At 52.5% G+C, this 24,776-nt stretch overlaps 2 protein-coding genes across 4 annotated transcripts in view; one reads left to right on the forward strand and one right to left on the reverse strand.

The window, feature by feature from the left end:
* Positions 1-24,776, reverse strand: part of LOC132383728 (pyruvate carboxylase, mitochondrial-like) — a 950,497-nt gene that overhangs the window by 342,017 nt on the left and 583,704 nt on the right. The gene's annotated exons all lie outside the window — the stretch shown is intronic.
* lrfn4a (leucine rich repeat and fibronectin type III domain containing 4a) overlaps positions 22,132-24,776 on the forward strand; it is a 30,456-nt gene continuing 27,811 nt past the window's right edge. Inside the window, exon 1 of the mRNA XM_059954920.1 lies at positions 22,132-22,585. The gene's annotated coding sequence lies outside the window, so the exon portion shown is untranslated. The remainder of the gene's footprint in view (positions 22,586-24,776) is intronic.

The raw sequence follows: 24,776 nt of genomic DNA on the forward strand, positions 1-24,776 counted from the left end.
GACACGGGTTCACACAACACTATTACAGCTCGGGACACCCTGCAGATCACAGGGCCATTCTGGAGCCTCAGCCACGTTCCCTGGTTTCCTCCTGCAGTCGAGGACAGACCCGGCATTGGTCAGCGTAAATTATCGTGCGATTAGTTTAGGGTTAGTTGGGTTTGTCAGGCCAACTCCACGTGGTAGTGCTAAGTTAAAAATAGTCACAGTGGTTCCTCAATCACACTTTATAGACTACAAGTCTGAACAAAGGCCTACTGTTTTTAGACAGAATTGACTGACAGTTATGGATGTTGACCAACTGGTAAACTGTGTAGATTCAAACTCCTGATTTGCAAGATCATTGGCATTCACAACAGAGGGGTTAAAATCAATAGAAGCAGCAAGCAAACAACCAGTGACACTCTGAAGTCAGTAAAGCCCCCTCCTCGGTATGTGGCCTGCTCCCTCCTGTTACAGCTATCTTGTCTCTGCATGCAAGGTGGCTCCCGTCACCTGCTGTGCAGGGGGAAGCTCTATTCTTCAAAGTTTCAAAGAGAGTTCGATGGCTTGGGGCCTGTACTCGCTGCAGTTGAGACGAACGGGGTGGGGGGAGCGGGAATTCTCTTTGAAACATAGAATAGTACAGCACGATACAGGCCCTTCGGCTCACAATGTTGTACCGACCTTCAAACCCTGCCTCCCATATAACCCCCCACCTTAAATTCCTCCATATACCTATCTAGTAGTCTCTTAAACTTCACTAGTGTATCTGCCTCCACCACTGACTCAGGCAGTACATTCCACGCACCAACCACTCTCTGAGTGAAAAACCTTCCTCTAATATCCCCCTTGAACTTCCCTCCCCTTACCTTAAAGCCATGTCCTCTTGTACTGAGCAGTGGTGCCCTGGGGAAGAGGCGCTGGCTGTCCACTCTGTCTATTCTTCTTAATATCTTGTACACCTCTATCATGTCTCCTCTCATCCTCCTTCTCTCCAAAGAGTAAAGCCCCAGCTCCCTTAATCTCTGATCATAATCCATACTCTCTAAACCAGGCAGCATCCTGGGAAATCTCCTCTGTACCCTTTCCAATGCTTCCACATCCTTCATGTAGTGAGGCGACCAGAACTGGACACAGTACTCCAAGTGTGGCCTAACCAGAGTTTTATAGAGCTGCATCATTACCTCACAAATCTTAAACTCTATCCCTCGACTTATGAAAGCTAACACCCCATAAGCTTTCTTAACTACCCTATCTACCTGTGAGGCAACTTTCAGGGATCTGTGGACATGTACCCCCAGATCCCTCAGCTCCTCCACACTACCAAGTATAGTGCCATTTACTTTGTACTCTGCCTTGGAATTTGTCCTTCCAAAGTGTATCACCTCACACTTCTCCGGGTTGAACTCCATCTTCCACTTCTCAGCCCACTTCTGCATCTTATCAATGTCTCTCTGCAATCTTTGACAATCCTCTACACTATACAACAACAACCTTTTTGTCGTCTGCAAACTTGCCAACCCACCCTTCTATCCCCACATCCAGGTTGTTAATAAAAATCACAAAAAGTAGAGGTCCCAGAACAGATCCTTGTGGGACACCACTCGTCACAACCCTCCAATCTGAATGTACTCCCTCCACCATGACCCTCTGCCTTCTGCAGGCAAGCCAATTCTGACTCCACCTGGCCAAACTTCCCTGGATCCCATGCCTTCTGACTTCCTGAATAAGCCTACCGTGTGGAACTTTGTCAAATGCCTTACTAAAATCCATGTAGATCACATCCACTGCACTACCCTCATCTATATGCTTGGTCACCTCCTCAAAGAACTCTATCAGGCTTGTTAGACACGATCTGCCCTTCACAAAGCCATGCTGACTGTCCCTGATCAGACCATGATTCTCTAAATGCCCATAGATTCTATCCCTAAGAACCTTTTCCGACAGCTTTCCTACCACAGACATAAGGCTCACTGGTCTATAATTACCTGGACTATCTCTACTACCTTTTTTTGAACAAGGGGACAACATTCACCTCCCTCCAATCCTCCGGTACCATTCCTGTGGACAACGAGGACATAAAGATCCTAGCCAGAGGCTCAGCAATCTCTTCCCTCACCTCGTGGAGCAGCCTGGGGAATATTCCGTCAGGCCCCGGGGACTTATCCGTCCGAATGTATTTTCACAACTTCAACAGCTCCTCTCCCTTAATATCAACATGCTCCAGAACATCAACCTCACTCATATTGTCCTCACCGTCATCAAGTTCCCTCTCAGTGGTGAATACCGAAGAGAAGAAACATATTCAATGTTTTCAAGGAGCGATGCCTCAGAAAGGAGGTGTCCATTCTTTCAGGACCCCCATCACCCAGGACATGCCCTCTTCTCACTGCTACCATCAGGGAGGAGATACAGGAGCCTGAAGACACACACTCAGCGATTCAGGTACAGCTTCGTCCCCTCTGCCATCAGGGAGGAGGTACAGGAGCCTGAAGACACATACTCAACGATTCAGGAACAGCTTCTTCCCCTCTGCCATCAGGGAGGAGGTACAGGAGCCTGAAGACACACAGTCAGTGATTCAGGAACAGCTTCTTCCACTCTGCCATCAGGGAGGAGGTATAGGAGCCTGAAGACACACACTCAACGATTCAGGAACAGCTTCTCCCCCTCTGCCATCAGGGAGGAGGTACAGGAGCCTGAAGACACTCACTCAGTGATTCAGGAACAGCTTCTCCCCCTCTGCCATCAGGGAGGAGGTTCAGGAGCCTGAAGACACACACTCAACGATTCAGGAACAGCTTCTTCCCCTCTGCCATCAGGGAGGAGGTACAGGAGCCTGAAGACACACACTCAACGGTTCAGGAACAGCTTCTTCCCCTCTGCCATCAGGGAGGAGGTACAGGAGCCTGAAGACACACACTCAACGATTCAGGAACAGCTTCTTCCCCTCTGCCATCAGGGAGGGGATACAGGAGCCTGAAGACACACACTCAACAATTCAGGAACAGCTTCTTCCCCTCTGCCATCAGGGAGGAGGTACAGGAGCCTGAAGACACACACTCAATGCTTCAGGAACAGCTTCTTCCCCTCTGCCATCAGGGAGGGGGTACAGGAGCCTGAAGACACACACCCAGTGATTCAGGAACAGCTTCTTCCCCTCTGCCATCAGGGAGGAGGTACAGGAGCCTGAAGACACACACTCAGCGATTCAGGAACAGCTTCTTCCCCTCTGCCATCAGGGAGGAGGTACAGGAGCCTGAAGACACACACTCAGCGATTCAGGAACAGCTTCTTCCCCTCTGCCATCAGGGAGGAGGTACAGGAGCCTGAAGACACACACTCAGCGATTCAGGAACAGCTTCTTCCCCTCTGCCATCAGGGAGGAGGTACAGGAGCCTGAAGACACACACTCAGCGATTCAGGAACAGCTTCTTCCCCTCTGCCATCAGGGAGGAGGTACAGGAGCCTGAAGACACACACTCAGCGATTCAGGAACAGCTTCTTCCCCTCTGCCATCAGGGAGGGGGTACAGGAGCCTGAAGACACACACTCAGCGATTCAGGAACAGCTTCTCCCCCTCTGCCATCAGGGAGGAGGTACAGGAGCCTGAAGACACACACTCAGCGATTCAGGAACAGCTTCTTCCCCTCTGCCATCAGATTTCTGAATGGATATTGAATCCTTGACTACCACCTCACTACTTTTATTTCTATTTTTGCACTACGTATTTAACTTAACTATAATTTTTCTTACTTCTGCTATTATTATGTATTTCATTGCAGCAAAGACAATAAATCTCACTACATACGCCTGTGATTCTGAATCGGACTGAAAGCCCCAATGGAGCGAAGGTGGAGAGGATGTTTCCCATCGTGGGGCAGTCGGAGAACAGAGGACACAGTTTCAGAACGGAGGGAAGCTCATTTATAACGAAGGTGAGGGGGATTTTCTTTACCCAGATGATAGTCAATCTGGGGGCCAAGTCATATTTAAAACTGCGGTTGGTTGATTAGTCGGGGTGACAAAGGTCACGGGGAGAAGGCAGAAGATTAGGTTTGAGCGGGATAATAGATCAGCCACAATGGAATGGCAAAGCAGACCCTATGAGTTGAATGGCTAAGGCTGCTCCTATGTATGCCTTATGGTCTTACGGTCTTAAACGACCTTTCTTACATGGACAAAAAAAAACAAACCACGAAATGCTGGCAGAACTCGGCAGGCCAGACAGCATCTATGGGAGGAGGTAGTGACGACGTTTCGGGCCAAAACCCTTCATCAGGGGTGAAGTAACATGGGATGGTCGAGGGGGGATAAGAAGTGGGGGGAGGGATGAAGTAGAGAGCTGGGAAGTGATAGGCTGGAGGGAAATGGGCTAGGGGGGAAGGTGGAGAATTATGGGAAATAAAAGAGAAAGAAAGGTAGGGCTGGGGGGAGATTATAGTGAGGGGGGAGAAAAGAGAACCAGACTGAAATAATCGGGAGATAAGGTATTGTTCCATCGACCTGCGTGTGGCCTCATCTTGACGGTAGAGGAGGCCATGGACAGACATGTCGGAGTGGGAGTGGTCTGTGGAATTGAAGTGAGCGCCGGTGTTCGGCGAAACGGTCTCCCAGTCTGCGGCGGGTCTCCCCGATGTGTAAATGGCCACATCGGGAGCACCGGATACGGTATATCACCCCAGTTGACTCGCAGGTGAAGTGGTGCCTCACCTGAAAGGACTGTCGGGGGCCTGGGATGGTGGTGAGGGAAGAAGTGTGGGGGCAGGTGTAGCACTTCTTCCGTTTGCACGGATGTTACATGGACGTTTTCCTAACCCTTGTCTTGCCACAACGTCCAAAGTAACGCCTGGAGAAGGGAAATAAAACCTTCCTCGACTCTGCCAGAAAGTCGTACTGCAAGTTGAAGTTCTAGTCCAACTTTCGTGTCATTGAACCACATCCATGTACACAGCAACTGAAACACTGATTCTCTGCACTACACTGCACAACTCAGTCCTGTAGTGATTTTACGTTTTGCACTGTACTGCAGCCACAAAAAAAAAACAAATTCCCTGACGTGTGTGAGTGATGATAAACCTGATTCTGATCTGGGTCTCTATTGTGGACTGAGAGTGGGAAGGGGGCAGGGAGAGGGGAATCATGGTTGGGAAAAGGGGAAGGGAGAGGGGAGGGAGCGGGAAGAACCAGAGAGACATTCTGTAATGATCAATAAACCAATTGTTTGGAATCAAATGACCCTGCCTGGTGTCTCAGGGCTGGGTGTGTCTGTACCCGCCCCCGACACTCCTGCTCTGCCCCCTGTCCCACACCCCTCCCACGGCGCTCCACCCTCACCATTCCCAACATCCTTTGCTCCCGACAGATTTACAAACTCGCTCTCCGCTCCACGTTGACAAATACAGGACTGCGCCTCAACCAGCCTAGCTATATATGTGCCTAAGACATTTAGACAATACTGTGACTCACACGCAACATATAAAATAATATTACAACAGATAAATTAACAAATAAAATATATCCCAGAAGACTGACACGAAGCATAAGGTGCACTTGCATCAAACATTAAAAAGTAAACAGTATAAGGCCTCGAACGTGATGAGAGCTGGGAGGCGGCATGGAGTTCACGATTCTCACGGCCGGCTGTTTCCCTTCATAACACTCCTTGCCCTAACGCTATGGTACATCCTGCCTGATGGTCGGGGCTCAAAGAGATTACAGGATGGATATCGTTGTCAAGGGATCCTTGGCATTGCAATGGGACTCGTGTACGCTGTGTTCCAGCTAAACATCTCGGATGGCTGGAAAAGAGACCCGGGTGATCCTCTCACCAGTTCTCACAAACCTGTACAGTGAGAGGCTCAGATTGCCGTACCAGACCAAGACGCAATTGTCGAGCAGCGCTGGCATCCACAGTGATGACGTGTTTCGAGAGGTCAGTGATGAAACTCGTGCCTGAGAAGTGAGCTGACTGTTGACCTCAGGACGAGGAAACCAGAGGTCCACGACCCCGTCCACATCAGAGGGTCAGAGGTGGAGAGGGCCAGCAATGTTAAACTCCTTGGTGCCATCTTTTCAGGGGACCTGTCCTGGGCCAGCAAGTACGTGCAATTTTGAAGAAAGCATGACCGCACGTTCTTAGGAGTTTGATTCCCTAGCAGATTGTGAAGATTCGGCACGACGTCTGAAACTTTGTCGAGCTTCTATAGATGTGTGGTGGAGAGTCTATTGACAGCCCGGGATGGAAACACACTGTCCCTGAGCGATAAGTACTACAACCTGTAGTGGATATGGTCCAGTCACCATGGATAAAGCTCTCCCCACAATTCGGCACGTTTACATGAAGCATTGTCACTGGAAAGCAGCATCCATCATCAGGACACGCTCTCTTCTCACTGATACCATCGGGAAGGAGGCACAGGAGCCTCAGGTCCCACACCAACAGGTTCAGGAACAGTTATTACCCCTCAACCATCAGGCTCCTGAACCAGTGAGGATAACCTCAACTCTGAACTGATACCATCGGGAAGGAGGCACAGGAGCCTCAGGTCCCACACCACCAGGTTCAGGAACAGTTATTACCCCTCAACCATCAGGCTCCTGAACCAGTGAGGATAACCTCAACTCTGAACTGATTCCATCAGGAAGGAGGTACAGGAGCTTCAGGTCCCACACCACCAGGTTCAGGAACAGTTATTACCCCTCAACCATCAGGCTCCTGAACCAGTGAGGATAACCTCAACTCTGAACTGATTCCATCGGGAAGGAGGTACAGGAGCCTCAGGACCCACACCACCAGATTCACCAGATTCAGGGGTTGGGGTGGGGGAGCCTCAATCTCCTCAGGAAGTTGAGACACGGCTGTGGTTTCTGTACTTAAAGAGGTGGTGTTTAGGGACCAGGTGAGACCATCCATTTGTGAGAAACAGTTAACGCTTCAGTCTGAAGGTGCGCTTGCTCTGACTTTCTGCCAGAACAGTAGTTACCTGCCGCATTAACCCTCCGCATGGACCCACTCTCACTTCTCTACCTGTGACCTCTCGGCCTGCTCCAGCATCGGCTCCCAGCTTTCCGGAGAATGGGTAAGAGGGCAATCAGAATGGGGACTGGGATCGGAGAGCCAGATTTACAAACTCACTCTCCTCTGCACGTTGACAAAACTCTCTGGCAGCCGAACTATTTATATATGCCTAAGACTTTTGCAGAGTACAGTGGGAACAGAATTCGGCTATACAGCCCATCGAGTCTGCATCGATCAGGGCTGATTTACTATCCCTCTCTACTCCATTCTCCTGCCTTCTCTCCGTAACCTTGGACACTCTGTCTAATCAATGACCTGTCAATTTCCCTTTTAAATATACTCAATGACTGTCTCCACAGCCACTTGTGGCAATGAGTTTCACAGATTCGTCTTGCTAAAGGATTTCATCGTCTCTGTTCTATGGACTCATTTCTTCATTCTCAGGCTATGCCCTCGGATCCTTGATTCTCCCACCAATGGACACATCCTCCTTCCGCAGAGACCCTACCCAGGCCCTTCAGTACTCGGTCGGTTTCAATAAAATTACTCCCTCTCCTTTCCGAACTCATTCAAGTGCAGACTCAGAGACACCAAACGCTCCTCAAGTCTTTCATTCCCGTGAACTCCTCCGGGACCAATCCATTCTTCCATGGATATGGGACCCAGTATTACTGAAGAAGGGTCTCGGCCCGGAACGTCCATCCTTTGCTCCTGCCCGATTTACAAACTCGCTCTCTGCTCCACGCTGACAAATACAGGACTGTGCAAAATGCCTCAGGCACCCCAGTGATAAACATGTGCCTGAGACTTCTGAACAGTACTGTACACACGCGAAACTGTCCCTGGTGCTACCCAGAGCTGCTGACTGGCAAGAAATGTGGTGGTGTTGGCGGAGGAGGGAGAGGCAGAATGGAACTGATGTTTGTTACGATCGGGGTGGTCAGGATCCAACCCACTCACGGGAGTCTGGGATTGCCTTCCTCAATGGTGATGTGCCCTAACTATCCCAAAGATCAATCCTGGAGTACCTTAAAGTTTAGGGCAGGGGATTCCCAACGTGGGCTCGAAGGACCCCTCGTTGAATGGCAGGGGTACATGGCACAGAAAGGCTGGGAGACACGAGGTTCTGCAGCTGCTGGACGAACTGGAGGAAAATGAGCAGCCGACGTTTTGCAGTTGTGATGTTTCTCAGTTCAAAGCATCGACTATTGGTACAACACCGTCGCGCAGTGCCTGGCACACAGCTTTACATCGGCGGCTGTAAGACGGCGCTCAATTCCTGCTGCCGTCTGTCAGGTTCAGCCCGTGACCGCTTTCCACAGACGCGGGGTGTTAGGGATTGGTTAGTCGTGGGGCTGCCCTGGCACAATGCTCCCTGATTTGATTTGACGCAAACGATTCATTTCACCGTACGTTCAAACACGCAGGTGACGAACAGAGCTAACGTTAGTCTTAATCTTGATGCTGCCTGACCCAGTGAGTTCCTCCGGTACTGCATGTGCGTGCGTGTGTCAGTGTTACGTCTCAATCTTTGCCACACATTACAAATGACGAGATGCTGCTTTACAGTGGCAAGGCCGGAGAGCGGGAGATTCTGCCAGGGTGTAAACAACCAATTACTGAGGGTGGGTGTTCGGTGTTCAGTGAATTACATGGACACTAATCACGGAATATCTCTCTGGTGCTTCCCGCTCCCTCTCCTCTCCGTTCCCCTTTTCCCAACCATGATACCCCTCTCCCTGCCCCCTTCCCACTCTCAGTCCACAATAGAGACCCAGATCAGAATCAGGTTTATCATCACTCACACATGACATGAAATGTGTTTTTTGTGACAGCAGTACAGTGCGATACTACAGTATTGGGCAAAAGTCTTAGGCAGATATATATACAATAGCTAGGATGACAAAGACTTTTGCAAAGGATGTTGGTAATGGTGAGGGTGGAGCGCCGTGGGAGGGGGTGTGGGACAGGGGGCAGAGAAGGAGTGTCAGGGGTGGGTACAGACACACCCAGCCCTGAGACACCAGGCAAGGTCATTTGATTCCAAACAATTGGTTTATTGATCATTACAGAATGTCTCTCTGGTGCTTCCTGCTCCCTCCTCTCTCCCTTCCCCTTTTCCCAACCATGATTCCCCTCTCCCTGCCCCCTTCCCACTCTCAGTCCACAATAGAGACCCGGATCAGAATCAGGTTTATCATCACTCACACACGTCAGGAAATTTGTTTTTTTTGTGGCAGCCGTACAGTGCAGTACATAGAATTACTACAGGACTGTGAAAAGTCTCAGGCAGCCTGGACAGCATGTGTCTAAGACTTTTGCACAGAACTGTACAATCAGCTCCGAGACGATGGCGGGAATGCAGCTGGGTCTCTGGCACAGCAACAGTGTTCAGCCTGCTGCACAAAGAGTGCTCATTCGGTATTTGTAAGTTGTGCATAAATAAAGGTTTAAAGGATCGAGGAATTGAGTGGAGATCACATCGAATGGGAGGACAGACGAGAGAGAGGCCGAGTGGCCTTCCCTCCTTCCCATTGTTTCCCTCGGGCAAAACCCTGACTGCAGCAGGCCATTCCGCCCCTCTAGATCTTCCTAGCTCACAGCAAATCTGAGCCACCAGTCACTCCCATCAATGCACCCTGTTTTCTATGTCTCACAGTTTTTTAAACCAGCGCCCACCCGGGGTTATCCCCCACCCGGGTTGGGAGCACCAGCGCTCCCCCCAGCCAGCAGTAAGAGTTGTCAGCATGACTAATTCCTCTCAACACCACAGTTAAATATCCACACTCGTGCTCCGCGTCCAAAGACCCTTCAAAGCCGAGAGGGTGGTGTTTGGTGTACCAGCATTCGTTAGTTCGGGGAGCGAGGTGATGCTGCAGCTCTCTAAAAGCCTGGATAGACCACACTTGGAGTACGGTGTTCAGTTCGCCTCGCCTCATTACAGGAAGGTGGTGGAAGCTTTAGAGAGGGTGCAGAGGAGATTCACCAGGATGCTGCCTGGATTAGAGAGGGTGAAGAGGAGATTCACCAGGATGCTGCCTGGATTAGAGAGGGTGCAGAGGTGATTTACCAGGATGCTGTCTGGATTAGAGAGGGTGCAGAGGAGATTTACCAGGATGCTGTCTGGATTAGAGAGGGTGCAGAGGAGATTCACCAGGATGCTGCCTGGATTAGAGAGGGTGCAGAGGTGATTTACCAGGATGCTGTCTGGATTAGAGAGGGTGCAGAGGAGATTTACCAGGATGCTGTCTGGATTAGAGAGGGTGCAGAGGAGATTTGCCAGGATTTTCCTGGATTAGAGAGGGTGCAGAGGAGATTTGCCAGGATTTTCCTGGGTTAGAGAGGGTGCAGAGGAGATTTACCAGGATGCTGTCTGGATTAGAGAGTGTGCAGAGGAGTTTCACCAGGATGCTGTCTGGATTAGAGAGGGTGCGGAGGAGATTTTCCAGGATTTTCCTGGATTAGAGAGGGTGCAGAGGAGATTTCCCAGGATTTTCCTGGATTAGTGAGGGTGCAGAGGAGATTTGCCAGGATTTTCCTGGATTAGAGAGGGTGCAGAGGAGATTCAACAGGATGCTGTCTGGATTAGAGAGGGTGCATAGGAGATTCAACAGGATGCTGTCTGGATTAGGGAGGGTGCAGAGGAGATTCACCAGCATGCTGTCTGGATTAGAGAGGGTGCAGAGGAGATTCACCAGGATGCTGTCTGGATTAGAGAGGGTGCACAGGAGATTCACCAGGATTTTCCTGGATTAGAGAGGGTGCAGAGGAGATTCACCAGGATGCTGTCTGGATTAGAGAGGGTGCACAGGAGATTCACCAGGATTTTCCTGGATTAGAGAGGGTGCAGGAGATTTGCCAGGATTTTCCTGGATTAGAGAGGGTGCAGGAGATTTGCCAGGATTTTCCTGGATTAGAGAGGGTGCAGGAGATTCACCAGGATTTTCCTGGATTAGAGAGGGTGCAGAGGAGATTTGCCAGGATTTTCCCGGATTAGAGAGCATGGCTTACCAGGCAAGGTTGACTGGGCTGGGGCTTTTCTCTCTGGAGCGGAAGTGGATACGATAGAGGAGGACGAGATGACAAGAGGCAGAAATCAAGTTTTTCTCCCAGGGTGGCAATTGGCTAAAATAAGAAGGCATCAACTTCGGGTGATAGACAGGAAGTAGAAGGGGAAGACAGACGTGAGTGTTTTACACAGAGAATGGCGAATGCCTGTACACCGGTGGGGTGGGGGTAGAGCCAGGTACAATAGGGACATTTAAGAGACCCTCAAGAAATTAGTTTTTCCCTCCCTCTTCTCTCTTCTTCTAATCCCCACGAATGCCTCTCAACTCTTCTCCTCACCTTCCCCTGGGTCCCCCGCTTCCCTTTCTCCCATGGTCCACTCTCCTCTCCGGTCACACACATTCCTCTCCGGCCCTTTCCCTTTCTCCCGTGGTCCACTCTCCGCTCCTGTCACACACATTCCTCTCCGGACCCTTCCCTTTCTCCCGTGGTCCACTCTCCGCTCCGGTCACACACATTCCTCTCCGGCCCTTTCCCTTTCTCCCGTGGTCCACTCTCCACTCCGGTCACACACATTCCTCTCCGGCCCTTTCCCTTTCTCCCGTGGTCCACTCTCCGCTCCGGTCACACACATTCCTCTCCGGTCCCTTCCCTTTCTCCCGTGGTCCACTCTCCTCTCCGGTCACACACATTCCTCTACGGACCCTTCCCTTTCTCCCGTGGTCCACTCTCCTCTCCGGTCACACACATTCCTCTCCGGTCCTTTCCCTTTCTCCCGTGGTCCACTCTCCGCTCCTGTCACACACATTCCTCTCCGGCCCCTTCCCTTTCTCCCGTGGTCCACTCTCCGCTCCTGTCACACACATTCCTCTCCGGCCAATTCCCTTTCTCCCGTGGTCCACTCTCCGCTCCTGTCACACACATTCCTCTCCGGCCCCTTCCCTTTCTCCCGTGGTCCACTCTCCTCTCCGGTCACACACATTCCTCTCCGGACCCTTCCCTTTCTCCCGTGGTCCACTCTCCTCTCCGGTCCTTTCCCTTTCTCCCGTGGTCCACTCTCCGCTCCTGTCACACACATTCCTCTCCGGCCCCTTCCCTTTCTCCCGTGGTCCACTCTCCGCTCCTGTCACACACATTCCTCTCCGGCCAATTCCCTTTCTCCCGTGGTCCACTCTCCTCTCCGGTCACACACATTCCTCTCCGGTCCTTTCCCTTTCTCCCGTGGTCCACTCTCCGCTCCTGTCACACACATTCCTCTCCGGCCCCTTCCCTTTCTCCCGTGGTCCACTCTCCTCTCCGGTCACACACATTCCTCTCCGGCCCTTTCCCTTTCTCCCGTGGTCCACTCTCCTCTCCGGTCACACACATTCCTCTCCGGCCCTTTCCCTTTCTCGCGTGGTCCACTCTCCTCTCCGGTCACACACATTCCTCTCCGGTCCGTTCCCTTTCTCCCGTGGTCCACTCTCCGCTCCGATCACACGCATTCCTCTCCGGCCCCTTCCCTTTCTCCCGTGGTCCACTCTCCTCTCCGGTCACACGCAATCCTCTCCGGCCCTTTCCCTTTCTCCCGTGGTCCACTCTCCGCTCCTGTCACACACATTCCTCTCCGGCCCTTTCCCTTTCTCCCGTGGTCCACTCTCTGCTCCTTTCACACACATTCCTCTCCGGCCTTTTCCCTTTCTCCCGAGGTCCACTCTCCTCTCCGGTCAAACACATTCCTCTCCGGTCCTTTCCCTTTCTCCCGTGGTCCACTCTCCGCTCCTGTCACACACATTCCTCTCCGGCCCCTTCCCTTTCTCCCGTGGTCCACTCTCCTCTCCGGTCACACACATTCCTCTCCGGACCCTTCCCTTTCTCCCGTGGTCCACTCTCCTCTCCGGTCACACACATTCCTCTCCGGTCCTTTCCCTTTCTCCCGTGGTCCACTCTCCGCTCCTGTCACACACATTCCTCTCCGGCCCCTTCCCTTTCTCCCGTGGTCCACTCTCCGCTCCTGTCACACACATTCCTCTCCGGCCAATTCCCTTTCTCCCGTGGTCCACTCTCCTCTCCGGTCACACACATTCCTCTCCGGTCCTTTCCCTTTCTCCCGTGGTCCACTCTCCGCTCCTGTCACACACATTCCTCTCCGGCCCCTTCCCTTTCTCCCGTGGTCCACTCTCCTCTCCGGTCACACACATTCCTCTCCGGCCCTTTCCCTTTCTCCCGTGGTCCACTCTCCTCTCCGGTCACACACATTCCTCTCCGGCCCTTTCCCTTTCTCCCGTGGTCCACTCTCCTCTCCGGTCACACACATTCCTCTCCGGTCCGTTCCCTTTCTCCCGTGGTCCACTCTCCGCTCCGATCACACGCATTCCTCTCCGGCCCCTTCCCTTTCTCCCGTGGTCCACTCTCCTCTCCGGTCACACACAATCTTCTCCGGCCCTTTCCCTTTCTCCCGTGGTCCACTCTCCGCTCCTGTCACACACATTCCTCTCCGGCCCTTTCCCTTTCTCCCGTGGTCCACTCTCTGCTCCTTTCACACACATTCCTCTCCGGCCTTTTCCCTTTCTCCCGAGGTCCACTCTCCTCTCCGGTCAAACACATTCCTCTCCGGTCCTTTCCCTTTCTCCCGTGGTCCACTCTCTGCTCCTTTCACACACATTCCTCTCCGGCCTTTTCCCTTTCTCCCGAGGTCCACTCTCCTCTCCGGTCAAACACATTCCTCTCTGGTCCTTTCCCTTTCTCCCGTGGTCCACTCTCTGCTCCTTTCACACACATTCCTCTCCGGCCCTTTCCCTTTCTCCCGTGGTCCACTCTCCGCTCCGGTCACACACATTCCTCTCCGGCCCTTTCCCCTTCTCCCGTGGTCCACTCTCCTCTCCGGTCACACACATTCCTCTCCGGCCCCTTCCCTTTCTCCCGTGGTCCACTCTCCTCTCCGGTCAAACACATTCCTCTCCGGTCCTTTCCCTTTCTCCCGTGGTCCACTCTCTGCTCCTTTCACACACATTCCTCTCCGGCCCTTTCCCTTTCTCCCGTGGTCCACTCTCCTCTCCGGTCACACACATTCCTCTCCGGTCCGTTCCATTTCTCCCGTGGTCCACTCTCCTCTCCGGTCACACACATTCCTCTCCGGCCCTTTCCCTTTCTCCCGTGGTCCACTCTCCTCTCCGGTCACACACATTCCTCTCCGGCCCTTTCCCTTTCTCCCGTGGTCCACTCTCCGCTCCTTTCACACACATTCCTCTCCGGCCCTTTCCCTTTCTCCCGTGGTCCACTCTCCTCTCCGGTCACACACATTCCTCTCCGGTCCGTTCCATTTCTCCCGTGGTCCACTCTCCTCTCCGGTCACACACATTCCTCTCCGGCCCTTTCCCTTTCTCCCGTGGTCCACTCTCCTCTCCGGTCACACACATTCCTCTCCGGCCTTTTCCATTTCTGCCGTGGTCCACTCTCCTCTCCGGTCACACACATTCCTCTCCGGCCCTTTCCCTTTCTCCCGTGGTCAACTCTCCGCTCCAATCACACGCATTTCTCTCCGGCCCCTTCCCTTTCTCCCGTGGTCCACTCTCCTCTCCGGTCACACACATTCCTCTCCGGTCCTTTCCCTTTCTCCCGTGGTCCACTCTCCTCTCCTGTCACACACATTCCTCTCCGGCCAATTCCCTTTCTCCCGTGGTCCACTCTCCGCTCCGGTCACACACATTCCTCTCCGGTCCTTTCCCTTTCTCCCGTGGTCCACTCTCCGCTCCTTTCACACACATTCCTCTCCGGCCCTTTCCCTTTCTCCCGTGGTCCACTCTCCTCTCCGGTCACACGCATTCCTCTCCGGCCCCTTCCCTTTCTCCCGAGGTCCACTCTCCGCTCCGGTCACACACATTTCTCTCCGGTCCTTTCCCATTCTCCCGTGGTCCACTCTCCGCTCCTTTCACACACATTCCTCTCCGGCCCCTTCCCTTTCTCCTGTGGTCCACTCTCCGCTCCGGTCACACACATTCCTCTCCGGCCCTTTCCCATTCTCCCGTGGTCCACTCTCCGCTCCGGTCACACACATTCCTCTCCGGCCCCTTCCCTTTCTCCCGTGGTCCACTCTCTGCTCCGGTCACACACATTCCTCTCCGGCCCTTTCCCTTTCTCCTGTGGTCCACTCTCCTCTCCGGTCACACACATTCCTCTCCGGCCCTTTCCCTTTCTCCCGTGGTCCACTCTCCTCTCCGGTCACACACATTCCTCTCCGGCCCTTTCCCTTTCTCCCGTGGTCCACTCTCCGCTCCGATCACACGCATTCCTCTCCGGCCCTTTCCCTTTCTCCCGTGGTCCACTCTCCTCTTCGGTCACACACATTCCTCTCCAGCCCTTTCCCTTTCTCCCGTGGTCCACCCTCTGCTCCGGTCACACACAATCCTCTCCGGCCCTTTCCCTTTCTCCCGTGGTCCACTCTCCGCTCCTGTCACACACGTTCCTCTCCGGCCAATTCCCTTTCTCCTGTGGTCCACTCTCCTCTCCGGTCACACACATTCCTCTCCGGCCCTTTCCCTTTCTCCCGTGGTCCACTCTCCGCTCCGGTCACACACATTCCTCTCCCGCCCTTTCCCTTTCTCCCGTGGTCCACTCTCCTCTCCGGTCACACACATTCCTCTCTGGCCCCTTCCCTTTCTCCCGTGGTCCACTCTCCGCTCCTGTCACACACATTCCTCTCCGGCCCCTTCCCTTTCTCCCGTGGTCCACTCTCCTCTCCGGTCACACACATTCCTCTCCGGACCCTTCCCTTTCTCCCGTGGTCCACTCTCCTCTCCGGTCCTTTCCCTTTCTCCCGTGGTCCACTCTCCGCTCCTGTCACACACATTCCTCTCCGGCCCCTTCCCTTTCTCCCGTGGTCCACTCTCCGCTCCTGTCACATGCAGTCCTCTCCGGCCCACCTGGCTTCACCCATCACCTTCCAGCTGCCCCCCTCCCCCTCTCCCTTCTTTTCCAGTCCTGACGTAGGGTGTCAGCCTGAAATGTCGACTTCGTGGACGCTGCCTGACCTGCTCAGCTCCTCCAGCATTGTGTGTTGCTCTGGATTTCCAGCAGCTGCAGAATCTCAGACAGGCTCATGAATACAGAAAAATGGAGGGCTCTGTGGGAGCAACTAATTGCATTGATCCTGGTGTAGTTTTGACTGGGAGTGAAAGGGTTAATGTCTGAAGAGTGTTTGAGGTACATGTGGTGGGGTGGGGCTTGCTGATTTAAAGGTGTACAGTATTTTTAAATGGAGGGGGGGATTCAATAATCCGTGCTGCCAAAGGTCTTGTGCAGGATTCCCGACAGTCAAACCTGCAGTTGACTCAGAAACTTCTGCAGACGTACCGTGGAGAGCCCTGAAAACGACTGCATCGCCAACTGGTAGTGGTGGCGGGGACGGCCACTGCACAGGATCGAAGTAAGCTGCCGAAAGTTGTAAAATTCGCCAGCTCCATCACGGCTACCAGTCTCCATAGAAACCAGGGCACCTTCAGGGAGCGACGCCTCTACAAAATGGCATCTGTTATCAAGGACCCCCATCCCCCAGGACATGCCCTCTTCTCATTGCTACCATCAGGGAGGAGGTACAGGAGCCTGAAGACACACACTCAACGATTCAGGAGCAGCTTCTTCCCCTCTGCCATCAGGGAGGAGGTACAGGAGCCTGAAGACACACACTCAGTGATTCAGGAACAGCTTCTTCCCCTCTGCCATCAGGGAGGAGGTACAGGAGCCTGAGGACACACACTCAACGATTCAGGAACAGCTTCTTCCCCTCTGCCATCAGGGAGGGGGTACAGGAGCCTGAAGACACACACTCAACGATTCAGGAACAGCTTCTCCCCCTCTGCCATCAGGGAGGGGGTACAGGAGCCTGAAGACACACACTCAACGATTCAGGAACAGCTTCTCCCCCTCTGCCATCAGGGAGGAGGTACAGGAGTCTGAAGACACACACTCAACGATTCAGGAACAGCTTCTTCCCCTCTGCTATCAGGGAGGGGGTACAGGAGCCTGAAGACACACACTCAACGATTCAGAAACAGCTTCTTCCCCTCTGCCATCAGGGAGGGGGTACAGGAGCCTGAAGACACACACTCAGTGATTCAGGAACAGCTTCTTCCCCTCTGCCATCAGGGAGGAGGTACAGGAGCCTGAAGACACACACTCAACGATTCAGGAACAGCTTCTTCCCCTCTGCCATCAGGGAGGAGGTACAGGAGCCTGAGGACACACACGCAACGATTCCTGAATGGACATTGAACCCACTAACACCACCTCACTATCTTTTTAACATTTCTGTTTATGCACCACTTACATTAACTATTTAACAGACACATATATTTACTTTCGGGAACGAATTTTTTCCTATGTTTACCACACACTGCTGCCACAAATTTAACAAATTTCACAACGTGTGCCAGTGATGTTAAATCTGATGCTGATCTGAAGTTGAGTCGGTGGTGAGGAAGTCAAATGCAAACTTCGCACTGGCTTCAAGAGGAAAAGAACGTGCAATCCAGAATGTGACACTGAGGCGTTACCAGCAGCTTCGGGACCCTTATCTCTGAACAGATATGCGAGCATTGAACAGGGTCCAGAGGAGGCTGGGGACAACAATTCCAGGGATGACAGGGTAAACAGGTGAGCAAAAGTCGATAGCTCTGGGCCTGTATATCCTATAGTGGGGGAGTCTAGGACCAGAGGACACAGATAGAGTGCATGTGGAGAGGATGTTTCCTATAGTGGGGGAGTCTGGGACCAGAGGACACAGATAGAGTGCATGTGGAGAGGATGTTTCCTATAGTGGGGGTGTCCAGGACCAGAGGACACAGATAGAGTGGATGTTTCCTATAGTGGGGGAGTCTAGGACCTGAGGACACAGATAGAGTGGATGTGGAGAGGATGTTTCCCATAGTGGGGGAGTCTGGGACCAGGAGACACAGATAGAGTGGATGTGGAGAGGATGTTTCCTATAGTGGGGGAGTCTAGGACCTGAGGACACAGATAGAGTGGATGTGGAGAGGATGTTTCCTATAGTGGGGGAGTCTGGGACCAGGGGACACAGATAGAGTGGATGTGGAGAGGATGTTTCCTATTGTGGGGGAGTCTAGGACCAGAGGCCACAGATAGTGTGGATGTGGAGAGGATGTTTCCTATTGTGGGGGAGTCTAGGACCAGAGGCCACAGATAGAGTGGATGTGGAGAGGATGTTTCCTATAGTGGGGGAGTCTAGTACCAGAGGACACAGATACTGTGGATGTGGAGAGGATGTTTCCTAGAGTGGGGGCGTCTAGGACCAGAGGACACAGATAGAGTGGATGTGAGGAGGATGTTTCCTATATTGGGGGTGACTAGGACCAGAGGACGCAGATAGAGTGGATGTGGGGAGGATGTTTCCTGTAGTGGGGGAGTCTAGGACCAGAGGACACAGATAGAGTGGATGTGGAGAGGATGTTTCCTGTAGTGGGGGAGTCTAGGACCAGAGGACACAGATAGAGTAGATGTGGGGAGGATGTTTCCGATAGTGGGGGAGTCTAGGACCAGAGGACACCGATAGAGTGGATGTGGAGAGGATGTTTCCTATAGTGGGGGAGTCTAGGACCAGAGGACACAGATAGAGTGGATGTGGAGAGGATGTTTCCTATTGTTGGGGAGTCTAGGACCGGAGGACACAGATAGAGTGGATGTGGAGAGGATGTTTCCTATAGTGGGGGAGTCTAGGACCAGAGGACACAGATAGAGTGGATGTGGAGAGGATGTTTCCTATAGTGGGGGAGTCTAGGAACAGGGGACACAGATAGAGTGGATGTGGAGAGGATGTTTCCTATAGTTGGGGCGTCTAGGACCAGAGGACACAGATAGAGTGGATGTGGAGAGGATGTTTCCTATAGTGGGGGAGTCTAGGACCAGAGGACACAGATCTAGTGGATGTGGAGAGGATGTTTCCTATAGTGGGGGAGTCTAGGACCAGATGACACAGATAGAGTGGATGTGGAGAGGATGTTTCCTATAGTGGGGGAGTCTAGGACCAGAGGACACAGATCTAGTGGATGTGGAGAGGATGTTTCCTATAGTGGGGGAGTCTAGGACCAGATGACACAGATAGAGTGGATGTGGAGAGGATGTTTCCTATAGTGGGGGAGTCTAGGACAAGAGGACACAGATAGAGTGGATGTGGAGAGGATGTTTCCTATAGTGGGGGAGTCTAGGACAAGAGGACACAGATAGAGTGGATGTGGAGAGGATGTTTCCTATAGTGGGGGAGTCTGGGACCAGAGGACACAGATAGAGTGGATGTGGAGAGGATGTTTCCTATAGTGTGTGAGTCTAGGACCAGAGGACACAGATCTAGTGGATGTGGAGAGGATGTTTCCTATTGTTGGGGAGTCTAGGACCGGAGGACACAGATAGAGTGGATGTGGAGAGGATGTTTCCTATAGTGGGGGAGTCTAGTACCAGAGGACACAGATACTGTGGATGTGGAGAGGATGTTTCCTATAGTTGGGGCGTCTAGGACCAGAGGACACAGATAGAGTGGATGTGGAGAGGATGTTTCCTATAGTGGGGGAGTCTAGGACCAGAGGACACAGATCTAGTGGATGTGGAGAGGATGTTTCCTATAGTGGGGGAGTCTAGGACCAGATGACACAGATAGAGTGGATGTGGAGAGGATGTTTCCTATAGTGGGGGAGTCTAGGACAAGAGGACACAGATAGAGTGGATGTGGAGAGGATGTTTCCTATAGTGGGGGAGTCTAGGACCAGATGACACAGATAGAGTGGATGTGGAGAGGATGTTTCCTATAGTGGGGGAGTCTAGGACAAGAGGACACAGATAGAGTGGATGTGGAGAGGATGTTTCCTATAGTGGGGGAGTCTAGGACCAGAGGACACAGACCTAGTGGATGTGGAGAGGATGTTTCCTATAGTGGGGGAGTCTAGGACCAGAGGACACAGATAGAGTGGATGTGGAGAGGATGTTTCCTATAGTGGGGGAGTCTAGGACAAGAGGACACAGATAGAGTGGATGTGGAGAGGATGTTTCTTATAGTGGGGGAGTCTGGGACCAGAGGACACAGATAGAGTGGATGTGGAGAGGATGTTTCCTATAGTGGGTGAGTCTAGGACCAGAGGACACAGATAGAGTGGATGTGGAGAGGATGTTTCCTATACTGGGGGAGTCTAGGACCAGAGGACACAGATCTACTGGATGTGGAGAGGATGTTTCCTATAGTGGGGGCGTCTAGGACCAGAGGACACAGATAGAGTGGATGTGGAGAGGATGTTTCCTATAGTGGGGGTGTTTAGGAGCAGAGGCATAAAGGGGCGAAGATGAGGAGGAATTTCTTCAGCCAGAGAGTGCTGAATCTGTGGAATTCATTGCCAGGCAGCTGTAAAGGCCAAGTCACTGGGTTTATTTAAAGCAGAGGTTAACATGTCCGTGATTAGTCAGGGCGTCAGAGGTTACAGGGTGTAGGCAGGAGATTGGGTAGTGAGGGGATGGCAGAGCAGATTTGATGGGCTGAATGGCCTCTTTCTGTTCCTGTGTCTTATAGTTTAAAAAGTCGGCACAACATCGTGGGCTGGAGTGCCGGTACCGTGCTTAAGCCCTTGTGCCCTGTTGTACGTTTGAAAAGGCAGCCGTACAGGCAGTGAATCAGAACAGCCCATGGTGGCCCCCTCCCGCACTCGTCCCGGGCGCCTCTCAACTCGGCTCCCTGCCCCTGCCCCTGCCCCTGTCCCCGCTCTCCATCCAGGGGCAGCTCCTCTCGCCTGCGAGCGGAGGGAGTTGGGCTGCAGTCTGCAGCTGGATTTCACTGGCGTTAATCTCCTGACAACGAGGGACGCTGTGGGGAGGAGGGACGACTGAAGTCTGGACCGTCCCGGAGTGACAGCGACGGTGCTGAGGGCCGGAGGAGGAGGCTGTGAGTGAGAGGGGTGCCGAGCCAACCATGATCTGTCCGTGTCGTCTGCTCTGGTGTTGAGGCAGAGGGAGGGAGTTGGGGGAGAGGTGAGGGGAAGGGGGGACAGAGACAGAACAGGAAGAAAAATGGGTGGAGATATTGAGAGAGAAGCATCCAGACAGTGAGAAAGAAGAAATAAATCGCTAGCAGTGGAGAGAGAGAAGCGGAGAGGCAGAAAGTGAGAAAGAGAGGGGGAGAGGAGAGAAGGGGGTAGAGGGAGAGGGGGTAGGAGAGAGGGGGAAGGGGAAAGGGGAAGAGATAGAGAGAGAAAGAGGGGGAAGAGGAAGGGAGAGCAGAGAGAGAGGGGGGAAAGAGAGAAGGAGAGAGAGAGAAGAGAGGGAGAGAGAAGGGGAGAGAGAGAGGGAGAGAGGAGAGGGAGAAAGAGAGAGGAGAGAGGGAGAGAGAGGGGGAGTGAGAGAGGGGAGAGAGAGAGGACACAGAGAGAGGGGGAGAGAGAGAGGGGGAGCGAGAGGGAGGGAGGAGAGAGGAGAGAGGGGGAGGAGAGAGAGGGAGAGGGAGAGAGGGGGAGAGAGGGAGAGAGAGAGAGAGAACGAGGGGGAGAGAGAGAGAGAGAGAGAGAGAGGAAGAGAGAGGGGGAGCGAGAGAGAGGGAGAGAGAGAGAGAACGAGGGGGAGAGAGAGAGAGAGAGAGAGAGAGGAAGAGAGAGGGGGAGCGAGAGAGAGGGAGAGAGAGAGAGAACGAGGGGGAGAGAGAGAGAGAGAGGGAGAGAGAACGAGGGGAGAGAGAGAGAGAGGGAGAGGGGGAGCGAGAGGGAGAGACAGAGAGAGAACGAGGGGGAGAGAGAGAGAGAGAGGGAGAGAGAACGAGGGGAGAGAGAGAGAGAGAGGGAGAGGGGGAGCGAGAGGGAGAGACAGAGAGAGAACGAGGGGGAGAGAGAGAGAGAGAGAGGGAGAGAGAACGAGGGGAGAGAGAGAGAGGGAGAGGGGAAGCGAGAGAGAGAGCGAGAGAGGGAGAGAGAGAGAGAGGGAGAGAGAGGGAGAGAGAGAGAGAGAGGGAGAGAGGGGGAGAGAGAGAGAGAGAGAGAGAGAGGGAGAGAGGGAGAGAGGGAGAGAGAGAGAGAGAGAGAGGGAGAGAGGGAGAGAGAGAGAGAGGGAGAGAGGGGGAGAGAGAGAGAGAGGGAGAGAGGGAGAGAGGGAGAGAGAGAGAGAGGGAGAGAGAGAGAGAGAGAGAGAGAGAGAGAGAGAGAGAGAGAGAGAGAGAGAGAGAGAGAGAGAGAGAGAGAACGAGGGGGAACGAGCACCAGGAACGGAAGACAGTAAGCAGATTCGTTTGGAGTCGATCTCTGCTCTTTTCAGTCACCGATAGAGATGCAGGCGATTCTCTGGAGCCACCGAACCGCTCGAGTTAAACTGAGCTACATTGCAAGGATTTACTGAAAAGAAAGGACACTCACACACACTCGCACACACACTCGCACACACTCACACTCACACTCACTCACACACACTCACTCACACCCTTACAACCCCTTTGCATCGAATGACGGGCAGATGAAGATGAACCAGCAGGCTCCGTTGGACAGGAATACAGGACAGACAGTGGCTGGGAAATTGGAAGGCATACGTTCGCCGTTTCAGGGCTGAATGCCCCTCCAGAAAAAGGTAAACTTAATAAAAAGCACAGCGAAAAGGGAAATGACCGTAGCAGGTGTGATGCACACCACGGGGCGTTAGATTGTCCGCGATGTGGCTCCGGGCGCTGCCATTAACACGTGAAGGTCATTCCCAAGCTGCCAGGAGTTACTACGGAAAATAGTTTTTTATTGTGTATAATGAGTGTGCGTTTGTGGCCGTGTTTGTGCTTGTGCAGAGGTGTTAACCCTTGAGTTCCTGGACGCCAGTCAGGCCCGCTCACCAGTGTGCGGCAGGTTGTTGAATTCTGCCCCACCTGCACCAGACTGTGGCTCTTTCAGATCTGACGTGCCCTCGGACCGATTTGTTTAAGCGTGTTGAAATAAGGCAGGGCCGGTACCGCATGCTAAACAGTCTCCCAACAGATTGGGACTCGGACCGGCGTTAATAAATAATGTTCGCTGCAGTACAATTTTACAAAGGGCAAAGTGATTGACTGGGGGCGGGGGGTCGGTCGGGTTTCTTTACCAATGTGCCAAACTGCTGAAAATGGTCGAATGTCTTTGTTACACCTTCTCGCTAATATTAACCAGCTCACACACACAGACACACACACACACACCATTCACCACTGCCAGCCCTCACAATAATGCTTTTTTTTCCATCTATATCTTCCCACGAGGCAAAGTTCTTCAGCTTTGTTTCCTCAGATGCACAAATTAATAAAGAAATTATTAGAATTTAGCTCTGTCCACCCAGAATTCCTGACTAAGTCCCTACAGCCAGGCAATGCGATAGTACTTAGGCGATCAGACGGTTTACAGATCGTTCCACCAGTGAATGTTCAGCCAGAGAAAGAGAAACATACAAAGAATTAGTGTAGATTCAAAACAAACAAACACACACACAGTCTTGACTTTCCATCATCTACCGTTGCGTCAAGGATAAATGAAAGAGGGATTGATGCCGCGAGCTGCAGCAGAATTGAGTTAAACACACACCTCACAGTTCTTTCTTCACCAAACATACACCCACATTACCATCGCCACGGTGTACACTGAGGAAGAGAGGCAGCCCACGCAACGGACTCACAAACACCACAATTCACAGTTTGAATCAGCAGAACAGAAAGCCTTAGTACACACAGACTGTACGGTGACAACATGTACACACGGTCACACAGTACACACAGACTGTACGGTGACAACATGTACACACGGTCACACAGTACACACAGACTGTACGGTGACATGTACACACGATCACAGTACACACAGACTGTACGGTGACAACATGTACACACGGTCACACAGTACACACAGACTGTACGGTGACAACATGTAACACACAGACTGTACGGTGACAACATGTACACACGGTCACACAGTACACACAGACTGTACGGTGACAACATGTACACACGGTCACACAGTACACACAGACTGTACAATGACAACATGTACACACGGTCACAGTACACACAGACTGTACGGTGACAACATGTACACACGGTCACACAGTACACACAGACTGTACGGTGACATGTACACACGATCACAGTACACACAGACTGTACGGTTGACAACATGTACACACGGTCACAGTACACACAGACTGTACGGTGACAACATGTACACACGGTCACACAGTACACACAGACTGTACGGTGACAACATGTACACACGGTCACACAGTACACACAGACTGTACGTTGACAATATGTACACAACGGTCACACAGTACACACAGACTGTACGGTGACAACATGTACACACGGTCACACAGTACACACAGACTGTACGGTGACAATGTACCACGGTCACACAGTACACACAGACTGTACGGTGACAACATGTACACACGGTCACACAGTACACACAGACTGTACGATGACAATAGTACACACGTCACACAGTACACACAGACTGTACGGTGACAACATGTACACACGGTCACAACAGTACACACAGACTGTACGGTGACAACATGTACACACGGTCACACAGTACACACAGACTGTACGGTGACAACATGTACACACGGTCACACAGTACACACAGACTGTACGGTGACAACATGTACCACACGGTCACACAGTACACACAGACTGTACGGTGACAATATGTACACACGTCACACAGTACACACAGACTGTACGGTGACATGTACACAACGATCACAGTACACACAGACTGTACGGTGACATGTACACACAGTCACA

This window comes from Hypanus sabinus, chromosome 31, assembly GCF_030144855.1.
Source record: "Hypanus sabinus isolate sHypSab1 chromosome 31, sHypSab1.hap1, whole genome shotgun sequence".
NCBI classification, from domain to species: Eukaryota; Metazoa; Chordata; class Chondrichthyes; order Myliobatiformes; family Dasyatidae; genus Hypanus; species Hypanus sabinus.